Source organism: Podarcis pityusensis (genome assembly GCF_964106645.2).
Source record: "Podarcis pityusensis genome assembly, chromosome: 2".
NCBI classification, from domain to species: domain Eukaryota; kingdom Metazoa; phylum Chordata; class Lepidosauria; order Squamata; family Lacertidae; genus Podarcis; species Podarcis pityusensis.
Genome location: NC_138029.1, coordinates 72,042,151 through 72,062,694, shown reverse-complemented (window position 1 = coordinate 72,062,694; position 20,544 = coordinate 72,042,151). Strand labels below are relative to the sequence as shown.

At 45.5% G+C, this 20,544-nt stretch overlaps 1 long non-coding RNA gene across 3 annotated transcripts in view; it reads right to left on the bottom strand.

The window, feature by feature from the left end:
• Positions 1-20,544, bottom strand: part of LOC308472042 — a 67,571-nt gene that overhangs the window by 33,063 nt on the left and 13,964 nt on the right. The window contains exon 5 of one of the 3 annotated variants that reach the window (XR_013983263.1): positions 14,617-16,093. The exons of the other annotated variants lie outside the window; for them this stretch is intronic. This is a non-coding gene — a long non-coding RNA (uncharacterized lncRNA). Of the gene's footprint in view, positions 1-14,616; positions 16,094-20,544 lie in introns of those variants that run through there. 3 annotated transcript variants of the gene reach the window in all.

The window sequence follows — 20,544 nt, the reverse complement described above, 5'->3', positions numbered from 1 at the left end:
TGAGGCTGAAGATCAGAGGCTTAAAAAGGGTTCTTCCACCTGCAGAGCATTTGGCCTGCGCCAAAGGCCCTAGGAGACTTATAAAATATTTGCTCAAATGTTTCCTGCTTGAAAGCAATGGCTTGTTAACTAACTAATTAGTTCAAACCAAGGTATTGTGTGAATAGTTCCCCAAGGAAAGCATGTTGATGATCTAGTATTTTATTTCCAGGTCTGTTTTCACACAGCAATGGAACCTGGCTTGTTTAGAAAAAAACTATGAAACTAAGAATTATTTGTATCACGTTAGAAACTGAGCCAGTTCAAACACCTAGACTACCTCTCCAGATTGAATCATGTGAAACAAGTTGCCTTGGAATATAGGCTGAAGAGTTCAGTTAGCTAATACAGTGGTACTTCGGGTTACATACGCTTCAGGTTACCTACGCTTCAGGTTACAGACTCCGCTAACCCAGAAATAGTGCTTCAGGTTAAGAACTTTGCTTCAGGATGAGAACAGAAATGTGCTCCGGTGGCGTGGTGGCGGCAGGAGGCCCCATTAGCTAAAGTGGTGCTTCAGGTTAAGAACAGTTTCAGGTTAAGTACGAACCTCCGGAACGAATTAAGTACTTAACCTGAGGTACCACTGTATGTAGAATGGTGGGTGGTAAAAGTTAATCCAAGCACCAAATTTATTAGGAATATCTCCCCATATGTAAGAAAAAAGTAATGTAATACCTGGCTTCTAGCTTCTTCTGCAACAGACTAACATGACTATCCTGGAAGTTTTTCCTACGTTTAAACAACTCAGGAAAACAATCATAGTGCAGAGTTAATTCCCTCTCCTTTGTAATCATAGAGGCATTTATTTATGTTTAATACTCATAGTCAGTGCTTTTTTTCTAAAAATTGTTTAGGGGTACTCTCATTTTGACTCAAGAAAATCACCATTTAATAGTTAAAATCGGGGAAAATAAATACAGTAAATGTACAAAAGTACAAAGATTCACAAAACGTTTAGAGGTATGTGTACCCCTTCGTACCCCTAGAAAAAAGCGCTGCTTATAGTTGAGAGGAAGGTTAATCAATTAGGTCTTTTCTATCTAGGAACAGCAGATGCAAATAATAGCTGAAGGGTTATTAAAGAAGTAGTTTCCTTCCAGTTCCAGAAAGAAATTGGTGATCTCACTGATGATTTGCCTTGGAAGGTGGGATTTCACAGGGACTCTTCTAAAAAGCTCATTGCTCATACATTTGTACTAGAAGAAGCCAAGCCTGGTAGAAAAAAAAGACTTCTGTGGAGTGTTAGGCTAGTTCTAGGCTTGCCATACGTCAGGAAAATTCCTAACATGTCCTGGTTTTGGGGTGCAAAAATGGCATCAGGGGATTTTTGCTGAAAACCCGGATGTATGGAAACAGCTCTGAAAGTTTAAAATAACTACCGGTATTTTTGGGTTAGATTTCCCCAAAGAAGCTCAACAATTTTGGTGGTTTCCTAAAAATAACAACTTTGCTGGTGTCAGGAATTTTACTTTCTGAAAGATGGCAACTCTAATAGTTCTGAAATGCATTATGCCAGCTACCGGATTTCCGGGCCCATTGTATTATGCAATTTCTTAAGACACAATAAATACTGGCTTGATGTATAACAAATAATTGTATCACTAATCTACTTGAAGGTTAGGAATCAGGGAAAATGTTCAGAACTGGATAGAAATAACAAAGCAATAGCTTCCACACCCCTCCTGGCAAGCTTTTAAGCTCAGGCATGACACACTCATTCATGCGACTTTCTCATCTTGCAAGAATGCCCATCTGCGGGGTTGTGCTTAGTTATAGGTGACAATGCCACACCCTCTTGTTCAGGCTTCTGATCAGTTGCTGCTGCTCATGGGCATAGCTAAGGGGGAGGCAGGGAGGGGCAGCTCCCCCCTCCAATAAATAAAAATACACAGCTAACTTTGGTTCTGCCCCCAACCACAAAAGGCCTGCCCCCCCCCAACAAAAATCCTAGCTATGCCCATGCTACCGCCTCCTGAGTGCCTCTCCGCCTGGCAGCCTGCAGCTTTCCCTAGCCTCCACCGAGGCTCTCCACTCTGCTGAGAGGTCAGAGTTGGCATCCTTACGCCCCTTTCCGAAGCAACTGAAGTTGAGGCACAATGGGGACAACTCGCCTCCTCTGACCTCATTTCCCAACAATTGGCCTCCTCTGTTTTCCTTTCTTCTCCTCCTGGGACGGAGCCCACCAACCTAAGTTTGATCCCAATAATGCTGCAGAGTTCACGACAGGCAAAGTGGTGAGCATGGGCGTAGCCAGGATTGTTAGGGGTGCAGACTTTATGTTTGGGTGGGCAGAACTGAGCTATCTGTCATGTCATTGTTCAGTTAGGTGTTTTTATTTACCTGATGGAGGGGCAGCTGCCTCCGCCCCCCCTTGGTTACCCCCATGGTGGTGAGATGTGTTATTTTTCTAGTTGTTGTTGTTGTTTAGTCGTTTAGTCGTGTCCGACTCTTCATGACCCCATGGGCCAGAGCACACCAGGCACTCTCGCAATTTGGTCAAACTCATGAGCAGGAACTGGCAAGCCACTGCCAAGAAAACTCCATGGACAAAAACAACAGGCATATTTTTCTATTAAACTATACTAAACATTTCTCTATTCTAAATCAGCATATACAATTTTTATATAAATCAAGTGTCTTATTTGTCTTCTTTTTTTGGTGATGCATAATGCATAAGTAGTGACACACCTGGTAGCCGATCAACATATGCTGATTAGACAAATAGTTTTAACTACAATTCACGTAATCCCTTAACTGTGCTATCATGTTGGCTGGGGCTGATTGGAGTTTGTAGATGAAAGCATCTGGAGGCACCAGGCTGGGGAAAGCTGCTCTATGGTTTGCAAGATGCTACCACACATTCAGCAGCTGACACAACCTTATGTGCACACACAGTGAAAGTAACAGCATCACTCCAAATATATTCAGGTTCTCCCACATGTGCATTCTTTGAATGTGAATATAGTTTTATGTTGTGTGTGAACATGTGTACAATGCAACATTTGTACGGTGCTAGAATTAACATAGAACCAATTCCAGCCATTGTGAGCCAGGAGAGCTAGGAGAAAGAGTGCTATGTTAGCAAGAACTAGACCAAAAAGGAACAGATTGGTATTTGTTACACAACTAATGACGTTAAAGATGGCCAATCGGTTGGGAGGAATGTTTTTGCCAAAAATCTCAGAAACCTCATCAGGAGGGCTTTAAACTGACTAATGTGGGGGAGGGAGACAGTGCTCCTGAAGGTAGGAGTCTATCAATTGATGAAGATGATCATCCAAATGTCATAGACCAAATGGAGCAAACAGCACGCAGACCTAGTGGTGAGAGGAAAAAATCCTTAAATAAGAGTCACGGGGGAATGATTAATGGACTTCAGTGTCTGTACACTAATGCGCAAAGCATGGGAAATAAACAAGATGAGCTTGAGCTCTTGGTACAGCAAACTAAATATGACATAATAGGCATCACTGAAACCTGGTGGGATAAGTCCCATGATTGGAATGTAATAATGGAGGGATACAATCTATTTCAGAGAAACAGACCAGACAAGAAAGGAGGAGGAGTGGCGTTATATGTCAGGGATGTGTATACCTGTGAAGAGATGCAAGATTTAGAACCTCAAAGCCAAAGTGAGTGCATTTGGGTCAAAATTAAGGGAGAGAATAATAACAGTTACCTCATTGTGGGAGTTTACTATAGATCCCCAAGCCAAACGGAGGCCATAGATGATGCCTTCCTGGAACAGATGGCCAAGCATGCAAAAGGAAGGGAGATAGTAATAATGGGGGACTTCAATTACCCGGATATTTGTTGGATGTCAAACTCAGCCAAGAGCATAAGGTCAAACAGATTCCTCACTGGCCTTGCAGACAACTTCATTGTCCAGAAAGTGGGAGAAGCAACAAGAGGAACAGCCATTTTAGATCTGGTCCTAACCAATGTTGATGACCTGGTTAGTGGGGTAGAAGTGGAAGGATCATTAGGCGCGAGTGATCATGCTCTTCTGAAGTTTACTATACAGCGGAAAGGAGCAGCCAAGCATACTAGGACTCAATTTCTTGACTTTAAGAAAGCTGACTTCATAAAACTTAGGGAAGTGCTGGGTGAGATCCCATGGACAGTAATACTAAAAGGAAAGGGAGTTCATGATGGCTGGGAGTTTGTTAAGAGGGAGATAGTAAAAGCACAACTTCAGGCAATACCAATGAGACGGGAACATGGAAGGTGCCTAAAGAAGCCAGGGTGGCTATCTAAAGAACTTTTAACTGAATTAAGATTAAAAAAGGATGTGTACAAAAAATGGAAAAGGGGGGAAACCACCAAAGAGGAATTCAAACAAATAGCCAGCACGTGTAGACACGAAGTCAGAAAAGCTAAAGCACAGAATGAACTCAGGCTTACTAGAGAGGTTAAATCTGACTCACCACCGCCACAGCTTAAGAGGCCTCATGAGGCACTGGGACACCGCTTCTGCTGCTGCACTGTGAGTTGGGGAAGGCCGCTCCCTTCTCAGGCTGATTCCACCTGGCCCAGGGGGCGGGGCCCAGACTGACTCACCACCGCCACAGCTTAAGAGGCCTCATGAGGCACTGGGACACCGCTGCTGCTGCTGCTGCACCGTGGGGGTTGAGGGAGGCCGCTCCCTCCTGTAGGCCCACTCCACCAGGCCTGGGGGACGGGGCCCACACTCGCCACTGCTACAGTTTTAAGGACACTGGTGTTGCTGCAGCAAATGTTAAAAATGTTTTTATATATTTTAAAGGGTTTTAAAGGGGTTTTTACTTTTTACTTTGTTGTACCACCGTGAACAGTGGTTTGTATTGATGTATTTTTATTTTGTTCCGCTTTATGTTGGTTTGGGGTTGGATAGTGAGTGGGGTGGGGATTTGTTTTGTTTTGGTACAATTGTTTTTGGTTTGATTTGTTTTTCTATTTTGTAAATGGAGGTTGGTTTGAGGCTTGGGATTGCTACCGTAGTGGGGCGAGGGAGGTATGGCGGTGGGGGCAGATGTCATAGGCGAAGGGGATCGAGATACGGATATGCTCGTACCCCTTCCAATCTGCGCCCCATCCCGAGGGACGAGGGTAAGGTGAGCAAGGATTACTCACCTCCGTCACTGGTGTTGTGCAATGCCAGGTCTATAGGCAACAAAACCGCCACCCTGCGAGACTTCTTCACCTTGCAGGGGGTTGACCTGGCTTGTGTGACAGAGACCTGGGTGCGCGAAGGAGAAACTGTTAACCTACGAGAGATGGCACCCCCGGGTTTCTCCGTCCTCCACCAGTCGCGGACTGTGGGCCGGGGGGGAGGGGTGGCATTATTAATCCGGGAAGATTGTTCTTTCAGGGCTCTACCATCGCCATCGATCCCCGGCATTGAATGTGTTGGCCTAGTGTGGGGCTCCGAGGTGAGCTTGGCTGTCTGGCTGGTGTACCGGCCACCTAGCGCACCAGCAGCCACCCTGTCAGGCCTGCTGGAGGCGGTGGCCGGCTGGGCCTTGGAGTTCCCTAACCTATTGGTATTGGGGGACTTCAACATCCATGCTGATGCCACTCCCTCCTCAAAGGCTCTGGACCTGGTGTCTTCCATGGCGACACTAGGGCTCTCCCAGTTTGTTTCGGGCCCCACACATCAAGCAGGCCACACGCTGGATTTGATCTTTGGCGCCGGTATAGATGTGATCATGTCTCCTTCGATGAAGGTGCCATGGTCTGATCACTACGCTCTGAAAGCCAGGATTGATTTTCCACCCCCACCCTGCTTAGGTGGCGAGCCAATTTGGGCTCGCCCGCAGAGGCTGATGGACCCTGATAGATTCCGTCAGGCCTTGCGGGACCTTGCTTTCCCTGGCGACTCATTGACTGAGCTTGTTGAGGGCTGGAATATCCAGCTCCTAGCAGCCATCGATGAGATCACACCTAGGCGCCCTCTGCGACCCCGCAGAAACCGGGCTCCCTGGTTTACCGAGGAGCTTCGGAAAATGAAGCGGGACCTCAGACGGCTAGAGCGAGTATGGCGGGGTGCCCGTGACGGAGCCTCAAGAACATCTTATAGGGTTTTTATGAAAACCTACGAGATGGCAGTGAAGGTCGCTAAGAAGTCCTACTTCTCGGCCTCCATTGCCTCTGCTAGCTCTCGTCCGGCGCAATTATTTAGTATAATTAGGTCTTTAACGTCCCTTGAAGGACAGCCAAATTTAAATAACAATTTGACACACAGCTGTGAGGCATTTGCGAGCTTTTTTGCGGAGAAGGTCCTGTTGCTCCGCCATGACCTCCCTGCCAATTTGGATACAATAAAGGAACTGGAGGCCCCTCGACTGTCCTCGGGTCCAGTATTGGACCACTTTGACCGGATATCCCCAGCCGATGTGGACAGACTCCTCCGAGCTGGAAAGCCCACCACCTGTCCTCTTGACCCGTGCCCATCTTGGCTGATTAGAGCGTACCCAGACGAGGTGCGGGCCCCCCTGGGTGATATCATCAATTTGTCCCTTGGCACCGGGATATTCCCAGGGGAACTGAAGGAGGCAGTGGTGCGTCCGCTCTTAAAGAAAACACCATTAGATCCCTTAGATCTATCCAATTACCGCCCGGTTTCGAATCTTCCATTCCTGGGTAAGGTGATTGAGAGAGCGGTTGCTGAACAGCTTGGTAGGTTTCTGGATGAAACATCGGCTCTCGATCCATTCCAGTCCGGCTTCTGCGCTGGTCATGGGACCGAGACGGCTCTGGTCGCCCTAACAGATGATCTCCGCAGGCAGCTGGATCGAGGCGGGTCGGGGCTGCTGATTCTTCTAGACCTGTCAGCAGCCTTCGACATGGTCGATCACGAACTCCTGGACCACCGCCTTGCTGACGTGGGGATCCAGGGCACAGTCCTTCAATGGCTGCGCTCGTTTCTCTCTGGTCGGAGACAGAGGGTGGCGCTTGGGAGGGAATTGTCATCGCGCCACTCCTTGGTGTGTGGAGTGCCTCAGGGTGCGATTCTCTCCCCGATGCTTTTTAACATCTTTATGCGCCCCCTCGCCCAGCTTGTCCGGAGTTTTGGGCTGGGTTGCCATCAGTATGCCGATGACACCCAACTCTATCTGTTGATGGATGGCCATCCTGACTCGGCCCCAGACACACTGACCAAATGTCTGGAAGCTGTGGCTGGATGGTTACGTGGGAGCCGGTTGAAGTTAAATCCTTCGAAGACAGAGGTCCTCTGGCTGGGACGGGGCGATATGGGATTGAGGGGGCAACTCCCATCTCTTGCGGGGGTGCAATTAGTGCCAGCATCGTCCGTTAAGAGTTTGGGTGTAATCTTCGATACCTCCCTCTCTATGGAGGCGCAGATTACAGCTATAACAAAGGCGGCATTTTTTCATCTCCGCCAAGCTAAGCAGTTGGCTCCTTATCTCTCTCGCCCTGACCTAGCCATTGTGATCCACGCGACGGTGACCTCCAGGCTTGACTATTGTAACTCGCTCTACGTGGGGCTGCCCTTGAGACTGACCCAGAAACTCCAGCGGGTGCAGAATGCCGCGGCGAGACTCCTTATGGGGTCTTCGCTGCGAGATCATATTCATCCGGTACTATACCAGCTGCACTGGCTCCCGGTGGAGTACAGGATCAGGTTTAAGGTGCTGGTTTTAACCTTTAAAGCCCTATACGGCCTAGGACCCTCGTACCTACGGGACCGCCTCTCCTGGTATGTCCCACAGAGAAATTTACGGTCTGCAAATAAAAACATCCTGAAGATCCCAGGCCACAGAGAGGTTAGGCTGGCCTCAACTAGAGCCAGGGCTTTCTCGGCCGCGGCTCCAATCTGGTGGAACGCTCTGTCACAAGAGACTAGGGCCCTGCGGGACCTGACATATTTCCGCAGGGCCTGCAAGACAGAGCTGTTCCACCAGGCCTTTGGTCAGGGCGCAGCCTGACCCCCTCCTCTGGCAATCTGCACAGAATTTTGCTTAATGGTTGCCATCAATTTGATTTAATTTGATTTTAATTAATTTTATAATGAATGTTTTTAGAATGTTGGATTATTTTAATTGTTGTTAGCCGCCCTGAGCCCAGCTTCGGCTGGGGAGGGCGGGATATAAATAAAATTTATTATTATTATTATTATTATTATTAAAAGCAACAAAAAAGGCTTTTATGGGTATGTTCGTAGCAAAAGGAAGAACAAAGAAACAGTGGGGTCACTCAGAGGAGAAGATGGTGAAATGCAAACAGGGGACACAGAAAGGGCTGAACTCCTCAATGCCTTCTTTGCCTCAGTCTTCCCCGATAAAGAAAACAATGCCCGACCTGAAGAATTTGGTGCAAATGATTCAGCAGAGGAAACACAGCCCAGAATAACTAAGGAGATAGTACAAGAATACTTGGCTAGTTTAGATGTATTCAAGTCTCCAGGACCAGATGAACTGCATCCAAGAGTATTAAAAGAACTGGCAGATGTGATCTCAGAACCACTGGCAGTCATCTTTGAGAATTCCTGGAGAACAGGTGAAGTCCCGGCAGACTGGAGGAGGGCAAATGTTGTCCCTATTTTCAAAAAGGGGAAAAGAGAGGACCCAAATAATTACCGCCCAGTCAGTCTGACATCAATACCAGGGAAGATTCTGGAGCAGATCATTAAGCAAACAGTCTGTGAGCACCTAGAAAGGAATGCTGTGATCACCAATAGTCAGCATGGATTTCTGAAAAATAAGTCATGTCAGACTAACCTGATCTCGTTTTTTGACAGAATTACAAGCCTGGTAGATGAAGGAAACGCAGTGGATGTAGCCTACCTTGATTTCAACAAGGCATCTGACAAGGTGCCCCATGATATTCTTGTAAAGAAGCTGGTAAAATGCGGTCTTGACTATGCTACCACTCAGTGGATTTGTAACTGGCTGACTGACCGAACCCAAAGGGTGCTCATCAATGGTTCCTCTTCATCCTGGAGAAGAGTGACTAGTGGAGTGCCACAGGGTTCTGTCTTGGGCCCGGTCTTATTCAACATCTTTATCAACGACTTGGATGATGGACTCAAGGGCATCCTGATCAAATTTGCAGATGACACCAAACTGGGAGGGGTGGCTAACACCCCAGAGGACAGGATCACACTTCAAAACGACCTTGACAGATTAGAGAACTGGGCAAAAACAAACAAGATGAATTTTAACAGGGAGAAATGTAAAGTATTGCACTTGGGCAGAAAAAATGAGAGGCACAAATACAAGATGGGTGACACCTGGCTTGAGAGCAGTACATGTGAAAAGGATCTAGGAGTCTTGGCTGACCACAAACTTGACATGAGCCAACAGTGTGACGCGGCAGCTAAAAAAGCCAATGCAATTATTTTTTTTATAAGATATTTATTGAGATTTTCAAAATGTTACAAAATAATAATAATAATAAAAAAAATACAAAATAAAAATGGTTAACAAAGTAAACAAAGAGAGAAACAAACCCTTCCAACAATACGAATACAAATTCAAAATAAGAAAAAAAACAGAAAAAAACAAAAATACACCACAAACATTTAAAAACATTTAAAAACAAATTCATTATTCTCAAATCCTCAACTGTCATTACCTTCTTTCTTTGACCTTCTCCTCCTCCCTTTCTTTGTATCCTAGTTATTAATTATCCCAGCAAATCCTTTCCATATTTCATAATATTCTGTCATTACATTACCTTAAACTGTTTTAATCTTATCTTTTTATTAAAAAAAACCCCTTAAAACTTAAAGCTTAAATCTTATCCTTACCAACTTCTCATAACCATAATATTCTTTCATAATTCTTTAAGCATCTTTACTAAAGCCGAGTAATTTCATTCCAACATTTTTCTAACATTCGTCAATTTTATAAAACGGTCCTAATAGTAAAAAAAAAGAAATACAAACAGATCCAATCTTCATCCAGTGTCCCTTCCTCCTGGTCCCGGGTTTGGTCAGTCCTTATTATCCCATTGATCTAGCGCATTAACCTGGCAACCTTATATCCGAGGCCCTCAAGTCTCTTCCATGTCCCTTTCGCAGCTCTTCTTCATATTTGTAACTGTATTTTCCCTTGTCTCCTGCTCGTGGTAACTCCAGCTTGACAATATTTTTGACCCTTCTCGACAGATCAGCCCCTTTTCCATATTCAACACTAAATTCCATGTGATATTTAAAAACATGTTTCAAAAACCCTCCAAAATTAAGAGCCCCCACAATCCCAAACATCTCACGGCCCATTGCCAGATTTGAAAAGTCCAAACATCCCAGCATAGGGGGGTCAATCTAGCCCCCCATTTCCAAGCCAAACCAAACTTTTTCTTTCCAAGTCTGGCTTTTTCCAAGTTCATTTGTCAAATCCGAAAGCTCATATTCCTGTTGGGCCTGTTCTGTCAGGACACACTCCTGATTTAATTCCTGAGTGGGCTCCACATATTTTCCCACTGTCTGTTCAAAATTTCCCACTGCCTGTTCAAAATTTCTAGTCGAAGTCGCCATCAAATTCATCTTCTCATGTAACTGTTCCAGTAGGGCATTTGTTTTATAGAAAGCGCACAACAGAGCTTCTGAATACATTGTCCTGCAAGGTCAAATGTCTGTTCCCACGATTGTAATCTGTAACAGCTGCCAGCTCCCTGGAATTGGTTACAGTTTCACAGTCTCCCTCTAGGGGGAAAGCTTCTATTTGTTCTTGCAACAAAGTTTCCCTTTTTGAGATATTTTGTCAATATTTGTTCCTTTAAAATGCGAAAGGAAACAGTGGAATCACTATGTTTCTCTTCTTTTAGCTATCTGTCAAAAACGTTTTTCTCTGGTCAATGAGCTTCAAACGTCAGTCCTGACACCCCGCTCCAGGATCAGGACGGTGGAAAGTGACTTTACTTTAAACTCACTTTAAACAGTCCGAAAAAGATCCCCCTTCTTCTCCTGCTGTCGAAGGGGGGTTCCACAATTTTAAATGATGAAATCCAATCCTTTAAAGGCGATTTTCTAAGCTCTAGTTTACGTTGTCTTTGCTTTATTCTGTCTACAAAAGAATGGAAGGCTGACTTCCTGTTTAGACCTTCCCGTTCAGTACCAAATTGAAATAAATTTTTAAATCCAATTCCTTTCTGCTCGCAAGTCCTTATTTAAGGTCCAGTTGTTCAAAGTTTAAGTACTCACGGGTGCTTATTTTAGAGTCCAAATTGTCCCAGGAAAAAGGCAGCGCTCTCCGGCAACGGCTATGCGGCTTCGCTCCACGGAAATAGCAGTTGACTCACAGCACTGCGCCACTTCCCCCTCTTCACTTCGGAGCCCGTTAATGGGTTCCTTTGCGAGTTGGGGGGGCGCTAAAGGTGCCCGCCGAGTCCCATGGTCACAGGCTTCATCCGCCTGTGATTTTTAAAAGGGTCCCCGCTTCGCCGTAGCGGAGAAGACCCGTTTCCCGCGGAACTAGTCCCTCCAGTTCAGAGAGAGTCTGCCATTGCCGATGGCGCCACCCCGGAAGTCTCTTAAAAAGAAAAAAGAAAAAAAGCCAATGCAATTCTGGGCTGCATCAATAGGAGTATAGCATCTAGATCAAGGGAAGTAATAGTGCCACTGCATTCTGCTCTGGTCAGACCTCACCTGGAGTACTGTGTCCAGTTCTGGGCACCACAGTTCAAGAAGGACACTGACAAACTGGAATGTGTCCAGAGGAGGGCAACCAAAATGGTCAAAGGCCTGGAAACAATGCCTTATGAGGAACGGCTAAGGGAGCTGGGCATGTTTAGCCTGGAGAAGAGGAGGTTAAGGGGTGATATGATAGCCATGTTCAAATATATAAAAGGATGTCACATAGAGGAGGGAGAAAAGTTGTTTTCTGCTGCTCCAGAGAAGCGGACACGGAGCAATAGATCCAAACTACAAGAAAGAAGATTCCACCTAAACATTAGGAAGAACTTCCTGACAGTAAGAGCTGTTCGACAGTGGAATTTGCTGCCAAGGAGTGTGGTGGAGTCTCCTTCTTTGGAGGTCTTTAAGCAGAGGCTTGACAACCATATGTCAGGAGTGCTCTGATGGTGTTTCCTGCTTGGCAGGGGGTTGGACTCGATGGCCCTTGTGGTCTCTTCCAACTCTATGATTCTATGATTCAATCTGTTGAAGTGGATGGGATGCACACTAAAGACTTTGCAGCAGTTGTGCCAGCAACCCCATGCTATAGGTGGAAATAAATACAGAATTATTTTAGTGTATTTTAATATTTATACATTGCCTTTTAAAAACCAATGTTATTAACCAAATCTCAGGAATATGGTTATTATTTTAATAAAGCCAATGTATATATACATATAGCCTGTTGAGTTTAAATCTCACATTACTTTGGTTGGGCTTTCCTAAACTTGCTGGGAACTTCAGGTCCCATAACCTTAAGAAGTAACTTCCCCTTCCTCTATTTTCAATGGCTCTGTGCCAGAATCAGCTACGCATCTAGTGACTTTAATCTCTGCATTAGTTGGGGCTATGTGAGGGATAATTTCCCTCTAGATACAAATAAACTCAGACTAACGTAACTTATGAAGAAGATTAAAATGATTTCAACCAAGCAATGTGTAAATAATACTGAACTGCAGTCTAATCCCACACATGTTTACTCTGATGTAAAGCTCATAATGTCCAATGGCAGGGCTGGTCAGACTGAGGCTACTGCCTAAGGTAGAAATGTTGAGGAGCTGCAGCAGCTCCCTGCAAACTGTTTTTCCTGAGCCCACTAACTGGGCCGTGTGGCCTGTCCTGCACCCCCTAAACTAGTGTTCCTAGGACTGTAATCTTCAGGCCAAACTACATGTTATGATAAACACACTTTTAAAAAAAGCATGCTCCAACTGGCCACTTTTATTTTGAAGAAAAAGCAGCCTCTTGGCTACAATTTGGAATACGCTCCTAATCCAGACTGAGGCCTCATACCAGTTATCTGCTGAACTCCCTCAGCTGCTTTTTGCCCATGAAATTGCTCTTTGCTGTTTTTATTTCAAAACAGAGCTGACCAGTTTAGCACCGGCATAGCAACCCATACTCCCCCTGAGGGAGATAGATTCCGCCCCCCCCCCCCGCTCCTGCCTTCCTATGTTACTGCAGTTTAGGCATTTTTTAAAAAAAGCATTTTACTTTAGACACAGAAAATTGGACATAAATAAATTTAACTCTGCTAGCCTCTCTTCCAGTGCTGTTCATCTGAAATCATTTCAACAGTAACACTTGGCCTCACAGAAAGTCATAGACATAGAGGTATTTATTAATACGGGACAGATTTTTCAGAAAACCCTTTGATGTATCCAAGTGGCAGTGGCCATGTGATTATGGAGGCCGAGACGAATGTGACCTCTTAAAATTACAAGTCATGGCAATATTGATCTGATCACAGTAGCTTTAGTATGTCATAAGCAAAGGTCTCAGATGAAGAGAGAAGAGTGAGAATTAAGATTTTTCAACATCTGTGTAGAGTTGGCATAATCAACTCCATGTTTGTATGTGGGTTTGTGGGTTTTTTGCTTTAGGTTCAGGGGCAAGGCCAGTTTTATTTTTTTGTAGCCAGTGATTCCCCCCCCCCCCATACTTCTTTGGGGAAGACCTCTCTTGTTTCCTGGGTTCTGCCCTGAACTGTACTTCCTCTGTGGGCCACACCCCATTACCAGAGTTTTTGATTTCAAGACTTGGCAGTCTTGTGTTGATTTATTCTGAGTCATAAGATCAGGGTAATTTCTGATGCACCTTCACTTCCTCTCCCACCCACCATTCACAACCACCTCCCATGTTTCTTGCAGTTTTGTCTCAGCTTTTCCTGCTCAACTGACAGGAGACTAAATTGCACGCCAGAAAGAGGCGTGTCACAGCGAGTAGCAACTGCCACCAGCAACGGCGGCACCAGGAGGAGAGGGCTCATGGCAAAGGGACAAATGTCAACGAATTCACATCCATTAGCGTAATTTTAGGCTGGTAATTTTAGCTAGGCTGCATTGTGGGTGGGTTACAGCAGGGCAGGAAGAGTAACAGGAGCCAGTGGCGTAGCGTGGGGGGTGCCAGGGGGGCCGGCCGCACCGGGCGCAACATGGGCGGGGGGCGCGCTCGCACTAGCAGCTCTCTGCCCCTACTAAAATCCACGGGTTGGGGAGCCCGCGCTCGCTCGGCTTGGCGAGGAGGTCGCGGAAGGGGGAGAGCGAAGCCTTCTGCCGCGGCCAAAAAAAGGAGAGGAAGCCGGGTGGGCGGGCGGGCGGGCGGGGGTCTGGCTGCGCCTGCTGCTGCCGGTGCAGGGCAAGGCAAGCAGAGCGAGGAGGAGAGAGAGGGGAAGGGGGGGGGAAGCAGCTAGGAAACGCTGCGGTGTGGAGGAGGAATCAATTAAGGAGAGAAAGCGAAAAGCCTTGGAGAAAGGGAAAAAAGGAAAGAAAAGAGGCAGCTCCAGGAGAGCGCGGGGGAAACAGAAGCCTCGCTGCTGCTGCTTGGGAGAGTAAATTACTGTACTTGCCTTGCCCCGGGTTAGGGGGCGCAAATTATTTGCCTTGCCCCGGGTTAGGGGGCGCAAATTACTTGCCTTGCCCCGGGTGCTGATAACCCACGCTACGCCGCTGACAGGAGCTGTTTTGGAGCAACGTATACCGCTTTCTCCACACTGTAAAGAAAATCACATGACTCATTTATTTCTATTCAGGTTTCTAACTAATTCTTCAGCTGAATCTGTAAGCAGGAAAAGAAAAACTAGGGAAAGGGAGGCACGGTGGGGCAACTGCCCTTGCCAAATAGTATTCACCTTTGGGGCTGAAATCCTTGTTGGGCTTCCTGGGTTCTTATCCCGTATGTTTTCTTCCAAAGTTTAGAGGGTTTTCTTCCCAAAACGACTCATTAAAGAGTTTAAGTATGATGATTTGGTTTAGTTTTGCTCATTCTTCTTTTCCTGATCAGTGTGCCTCCCTCTCCCTGCTGACTGCCCCCCTCAAAGCTGACAGGAATCACTCCGTACCTGGTCCGTGTTATTGCACTGGGCCTCAGTGCTGTTCCACTGGGTCATTCATCAAACACATCCTTTCTCAGCTCATCCATTATTAGGATAGCTCAGGGAGGGAGGGAGGAGGGAAAGAAACTGCTGCTGTTCTGTATCTTTAACTTACACCTGTTTAAGCCGCAGGGAGCCAACTCCATTAACTGTAACTGAGCTGGGTTATTTGCTGTTACTGTTTGTGTTTTGTGTTCTGTTTTGTTTTTTAAATGGTTGGTTGGGATTATCTTGTGCACTCAATGAAGGCTTCTGCCAGGAGTTGTTTGTTCAGAGACACAGTCCTTCTAGTACCATACTTATCCACATTCTCTTGCCAGTGTGACACTTTTAAACTCCACTTTGTTGCTGCAGCCAGATGTTCAGTAAATCATCGTCATCAAGAATTTTGAGGCCAAAGACAAAAGGGGAGGAAAATGTATGAACAACAGGAGGAATAAGAACTTATTGTCATGGGGAGAATGAAAAATTTTACAAGTCCAATGCAAACCATTTCAAAGAGTATCAGTCATTAGGTTTGATTATGAATATTTGTGCCCAGGCTGATCATATATTATAGTTCCTATGGCCTTCCAGATGTTGCTGGACTACAACTGTTGTCATCCCTGTCCATTGACTTTGCTGGCTGGAGCTGAAGGGAGTTGGAGTCCAACAAACATTATTTATTTATTGCATTTATATCTCCTTTTTCTTCAAGGAAAAAACATGTGGTACACATGGTTCTCTCGCTCCTCATTTAAATCTCACAACAACCTTGCGAGGTAGGCTAGGCCAAGAGATTATGACTTGTCCAAGGTTACCATCCAGTGAGCTTCACAGCTGAGTGAGGATTTGAACTCTGGTCTCCCAGGTCTTGGTCCAACACTCCAACCACTACACTATCACTGTACACTACATCTGGAGGGCATCACACTGAGAACCCTGACCTACATCTTTGCCCAAATCTGGATTAAAATAATTACCTAAGACCCGTCTCTGGTTGTTGGTTTCTTGGTTGGTTTGTTTTTTTGGTAGAACCCCGACTGTTGAACATTCGCCTCAGGCAGGCCCACCTGGTAGTGCTTTCATATTGGCACCATGAAAAGAAAAAGAAACACACAAACAATGTTACTTTGATTTTACCTACTGTCACTCTTTCATGTTTTAATATTTTAAACATTGTTATATATGTTTAATTGTTTTTAATTTGGGTTGTTAGCTGCTCTTGGAGTTGGAATACTGAAAGGAGGGGTAGACAACATTTCTAGCAAACAAATAAGGGCCAGAAACAATCCAGAGAAATGAGTTTCAAACTTCCTATCACTAGGGAACTGTTTCTAAACTAGTAGACCACAATGTACAGTACAAGAATCCTCACTTCACAGTTGTACTGAAATACAGTAACCTCCTTTATTTTTTTAAAAAAAACATGAGAGCATATGATTACTATGGAAGAAGGTCCTGCTGCTGGTCCTGCTCCAAGGAATTGGGTGCACTGTTGGTCCTGCATTCAGATGTCCACACATTGGCATGGACATCTGCACCAACAATTCCTTTTGTTGTTTAGTCGTTTAGTCGTGTCCGACTCTTCGTGACCCCATGGACCAGAGCACGCCAGGCACTTCTGTCTTCCACTGCCTCCCGCAGTTTGGTCAGGCTCGTGTTTGTAGCTTCGAGAACAATTCCTATATAGCTTAATTTTAACACTGGGGAAATTTTAACACTGGGACCTCCTGAATTTATTGCCCGTTTCCATTAAAGTTAATTAATTTCCCAGACATTATCAATGTATTTTCCTTCTCTTTTTGTCAATGCTTTTCCTACTAACATTTATAGCTTTGCTAGATTCTGACTTTTGAAATCACCTGAAGCATCTTTAGAAATCGTAGTCATTTGTCCTTATAGTGTTCCAATGTAGCATCCTTCCCTTGTGATCTATTATACATTTGTCAACTCCCATAGTCACAGCTCTCAGCTGAATACTGTCCTTTTCAGATGATTGATGACACTTTAATTTATCATGTTGATCCAGCACTGCTTTATTTCATTCACTCCCCGAGAACTCTCACAATCAAGAGTAGCCCCAGGGTAGATATTTCTGTATGAAAACTGATGCAAATAAATCACCAATTTTCTCTGCAATCTCCTGTTCATCTTTGCTTTTCTCCTCACAAGCAGACAGCCTTTCACTGACTGGAATACATTTAGTAGGAATACCCTTGACTGTGAAGTCATCAAAATTCCATATTGTCATATTACAGGAAATTTGTCCGAAGAAACAAGAAGATTTCAATTCCTGGTAGGATTGCTACTAGGGCTATGCCTTTTTTCTTCTTCTTCCAAAAAATGGTTTGTAACCTGCTGCACTGCTTTGGAAAGCAAGTTGCCTTAGTTTAGAAATTTGTACTGAAATCCCATTTTGGAGCACTTTAAACCTTTGTTGCTTCGGATTCCAAAGTGGCCCAGATATCTCAGAAGTGGGACACTGCAGCCCACCCCCTTGATGGAGGTTATGTTCCTTTTAACAGCTGCACAATAGGCAGAAGTTAAGCAGAAGGTACTGGGTAAAACTAACCTGGTGTTCTAGTGGAAGCCAGCACAAGGACTCCTCCTAGTACAGTGGGGTTTCCTCCCTCCCCTGCCCCCTGCCTGCACTTCTTATAATTCCATTCTGGAGAGTTGAGAGTACACCCCAGAACAGCACACAGGGAGATGGTTCCATCGGAGAGCAGAAATGCTTGCACTGGTGGAATGCTCATATCTGAATTCCTTGCATGGTGTTGTCCCCATGATATGCCATGGAAAGTGACATATGTTGATTTTCTGCGTATCACTTCTTGCCAGCCCAATTGCAGGGCCTCCCTCAATAAAAAGTGTTTACCCTATTTCATCTGCCCCAGCTGCCACAAAATATGTCTCTCCTGCATTGGCCTCTACAGCCACAGCAGGCACTGCAACCTTCCAGCAGTTTGACTTCACCCGCAAAGGCGTACTCCTCTATTGTCTCCTGAGACAGATGGATGCCAACACCAACAACAATTACTGGCTGATGTGGTATAATTTCTATAGAAAGTGCAACTAGCTCAGTTTTGTAGAAACATAGGATTTTAGTTGGAATAAATTGGATCCAAATTTATTTTTTTTCTGGGGAGATGCAACAGATAGATTTTCTGCTTAGTTCTAACTAAGGGTCAAATTATACAACTGTTTTCTTCAGTGGGCCTTTTAAAGCACCCAAAGATCAATTGTGCTCCCTTGCTTACAGATCACTACCTAGATTGCTCTCCTTGTTGAATAGCTGGCCATTTCCATGCCTTTTCAAAGAACATTTTCACCCCTGGCACTTTGCCCAATGTCATCCATATTTGACTGTACAGATTAATGCAAACAATTTCTTTAACACAAACAATTCCTAGTCTTCTCTGCCCTTCCCCTTCCCTAGTCTGCTGCCACCGATTAGATATTTTTAGTTGACAAATGGGGAAAGAGAAGGAAACAAGGAGAGAAATCCTCTTTTTGTGTGTGTTTTGGAATGTAAATCATGCTGCAAAGAAGCAAGCAAAGGGGTCTTCAAAGCTAAGAACAAAGGGGACAAGCTAGGTGCCCTTCGATTGGTTTTGAAGTTCAGAAGGAACCTGTTAAAGATTCCTTTGAAGGGAGAGGCGGCGTGGAGAGAAACAGTGCCAAGATAGGAAGATGTGAGAAAATCTCACTCAAAGAATAGATGGAATGATGATCACCGACTACAGCAACTGCTATGCAATGAGCTGTTCTGCAGCACTGGGTCTCACAGAAAATGTGTGGAATAGGCTTTCTGGCAAGATACGCAGAGCTTTCCTCTCTGCTCATAACATTGGAGCTGAGAGGTACATACATTGCATCAGCTCTGAGTAGGTCTATTTAACATACATGTTGTTCTGTGGCTCAATGGTAAATGAATGGTTGTTCAGAGCAGAACAGCAGGGAACAGAAGGAAACGACAGAGTGGCCACAGTATATCAATGGTTAGTGTATAAATAATGTACAACAAGATGCAGAATAGAAATACAATCAGCACTGTTGATTGACAGCAGAGGGTGACAGCACTCAAAGAAGAATGGAAGTAAGGCGTACTGTGCAAATCACTGCTGGATGGAGAATGGGCCAGCAATCCAAATTTAGTTCTATTTGGGACGTGTTGAAAGGCAGAAAACCAAATAACAGTTCCAATAGTGGAGTATTTATAATGATGATTGCAAAAATCAGGAAGGAGCATGAAGGAAGGCAGAAGGAGGGAAATTGTGAGTGAAGGTTTTTATAAGTCTCTTCAAGGGTGAAAACCCAAGAGATCGTAAAGGAAAGGCTATTATTTAATATTAATTTATTTAAAAGATTTATAGGACACAGACACACATCAATACTTAACCAGGGCGGGGTACAACATAAAATTATTTGTTAACCACCAAATCAATCAAAACAGTAAACATATTCATAAAAAGATCAACAAACAAAAGCAGCTAAAACAACCAGCTAAACACAGTGAAGGTTTAAAAAAGTCACCTGTTCAAAAACCTAAAAAGCCTAGGTAGACAGGTACATCTTTACTTGGCAAAGAAAAGACAGCAATATTGATGCTTAATATACCTGTTGAAGGATAGAATGCAACAAACTGGGAATTTGAACTGTGAAAAGGTTCTAGCAGTGGAACATGAAGGAAAGCGTGGAATGGGCAAGCTGATATGGAAGTGCCAGAAACAATTTGAATAAGGTACAAAAAAGGAGAGGCAGTGTAGATACAGGTTTAAGTACAGAGCAGGTGGTCTGAAAGCCCAGCAGGCCCAACAATTCTAGGTGCTCAGACTGAAGGATTAGCAGGAAAGCCACTTCCGGGCCTGCCCCAGGAGGTGGGGTTGCGGGCATCACGCCCTTCCCCACGTGAGCGGGGGCTGGTCTCAGCCCCCGCGAGAGCAGGGGAATCCCGTCCGGCCACGCCTCCCGGCCAGCCAATCGGCTGGCTGGAGGGGGCGTGGCTTGCCCTATTTAGGGCCGGAGCGGAGGGGGCTCGCCCTCTCTTCTCCGGCTAGCCCCACGTTTCGACGTTTCTCCGGCTACCAGCTGATCGTCCATCGTTACCACGTGGAGCGTTGCAGGAGCACTTCGGAGCGCGCCTTGGCAGCTATCGGGGAATCATTGCAGCAGGCATCAGCTTCGTGAACCAACTACCGCTGCTTGCCTCTCAAGCCAAAAAAGAGCTGAAATCGCTGGGGTTTTCTGGGGGAGGGCTTATGCTCGTAGATCTCCGGCAGCTGCAGAAAGGATCCCTCGTCGCGTCGGCAGCCCTCCTCAGCAGCGTCGGCTATTCAGCCACGCACGCATCGCAACTGGGGGCAAGTTCAGCGCATCCTTAGCTTCAGGGTCGCCGTTGCAGCGGAGAACGCTTCCGCCTCTATCACCACGTGTCCGCTCCGCTTCAGCAGCCGCCGGCCAGCTGATTGATTCTTCGAGCAGCCTCCCTCCTGCAGTTGCCCTCGGCAGCCTCCCCCTTGCAATTTCC